Below are 2,289 nucleotides of genomic sequence, written 5' to 3'. Positions count from 1 at the left end.
TAAAGGAATTTGTGGGAGGAAGAGTTCACAGAATCAGCTCTGGCGACCTAGGCTTAAGACCAAGAAAGGATGGACCACCTGGAACACAGCTGTCCTAAACACCCTTCAGGATAGGTCTGCTCAGGGCACACGACAGGGCTCTGCCACTGCCCTGAACAAGCTCTGTGTCCCCCCACCTCTGCATCATTCCTTCAAGACCCAAAGCCCTGGGCAAGAGCCTCCGATTGCCCAAGGTTGCAACATAAGGACCAGGGTCTTGCCTCCCACCTGGTTTGGGATTGCCTCCCATCTTGGCCGCACAGCCAAGGAAATACAAATATCCCCCATATGGATGTGCTACAATTACTTAGCCCGTAATGTCAGATATTTATACTGCTTCCAACGTCTCAGTATCATGAACAATACAGAGGTGAACCTCTTCAGGCGTATATCGTCGCGCACTTGTCAGGACATGTCGAGGATACATTCGTAGCTGCGAGATCATTGGATAAAATGACAGGTACATTTTTAGGTTTTGGACCCTCTTACTGGCCATGTCCAGGGGTTGCACAGGCTCCTTTCAGTAGATGTGCCTCGCCTGGCATCAGCTGGTTTGTACACAAAGGTGAAGAAAACAAAAGTCCAGAGGGAGCATTGAGGGAGAATTGGTGGCGAGGCGTGTGCTCCGAGCCAGAATGTTCTCGGTGGCATCTCTCAGCGAACGGTGTGATGGCAGGGAGTGTAGTGTTATAATAACAGTAACTGGCAGTTTCCGAGGGCCTGGCACGTGTTTAAGCCCTTGTATTGGCTCCTTTGATCCGTACAATACTCACTAGAAGGACTGTCTCTGGGTTTGTATCCTGACTCCATAGCCTTGGGCAAGTCACCTCACCCCTAGCAGCCTCAGTTTCCTTAGATATAAAACTAAGATACTGGCCCTGCCCACCTCGTCGGGCTGCTGTGAGGTCTGAAATGATGTGGTCTGGGTAAGGAGCTCGCAACGGGGCCCGGGCAGGGCTGCCACATCAGCTGTCCTGTGGGAGGAAGGGAGGGAGGTGACCAGTTCCCTGGTGTGCCGCCCTGGGACACTTGTGGCTATTCATCAGACCTTTCTCCGCAGGTGGACGAAATCTTGGGGGACCAGCCGACTGCCAAGGAGCAGGTGTTCGCTGCACTGAAGCAGTTTGCGGCTGAGCAGCGAGTGGACGAGCTGGTGTGGGCGCTCACCCTGGCGCTGCCCCTTGAGGCCCATGGGCCCTTCCTGGAGAACCTCAGGTACCTCAGCTGGGGGTGGGATGGGCAGGCAGGGGTGTCCACTCTCCCGCCACCCCGCCAGGCGCTGCTGCTACTGTTGCTTCATGGTCTGCTCCTGAACTGGACCCCAATAGCCCCAGAATACAGGTGGGCCAGGGACCCCAAAGGCTGGCCCTGGGAAGGGCAGCTGTTGGCCCTGCTGGCTGCCAGGGCATCACTTTGAGTGAGAAGGAAAGGGCTGCTAACTGCTGGGCTGGGCTGGGCTGCAGGGAAGACCCACCTCCTGAGCTGAAGTCACAGCCTGCCCTGCTCCGTCCCAAAACCCAAATCACAGAAATCTCCAACGCGACACCAAGATACTCCTAGTTCTTCACTGAGAGGGAGTAATGGCACAGTGTCAAGGCAAGGAAGTCAGGGGCTGTGCTGTGTCCATCCAGGGCACTGCCCCCCTCTCCCCCCATCCTATAAACAGTGTTTTCTCTCTGCCCTTTGATGATGCCAGCTGTGTGCCAAGAACCTCACCAGGGCCCTAGAGGAACACTCTCTCACTGAATCCCACCAGCACTGTTATCATCCGCATTCCACAGAGGCAGACTGTGGCTCAGAGAGGTTGAGGGGCTGGCCCAAAGTCACACAGCAAATGAGTAACAGTCACAAGAACATTGGCTGTGCACTTTCTGCTCAGCTTTCGACTCTCTACATTCATCCTTCAGGGAAAAAAATCTCCTGGTAGGTCCACACCTGAAGTGGCCTGGGAATCTCCCCAGCACCCCACCCCCCACCTCCACCCCCATCCTGCCCTGCACGGCACAGCTTTGATCAGGCCCCCCTGGGCCTGAGTGATGGGTTCCCTGCAGGGATCCTGTGGATCTGGCTCTCCGCCCCCGCCTCCAGGGCCCGCGGCTGCTCCCCCCCCGCCCCTCCCCCTTCCTGGGCTCAGCCCGCCCCCTCCCCTCGCTGCCATTCACCTCGCAGCCTGCCCCTCCCTCTGGGCCTGGCCAATGTCAGGGACCGGGCTGGCCACCCCCACTCCCCAAGCCAGGGCGCGGCGTCTCC

Source organism: Hippopotamus amphibius, chromosome 9 (assembly GCF_030028045.1).
Source record: "Hippopotamus amphibius kiboko isolate mHipAmp2 chromosome 9, mHipAmp2.hap2, whole genome shotgun sequence".
NCBI lineage: Eukaryota > Metazoa > Chordata > Mammalia > Artiodactyla > Hippopotamidae > Hippopotamus > Hippopotamus amphibius.
Note: the sequence above shows the minus strand (reverse complement) of the source record.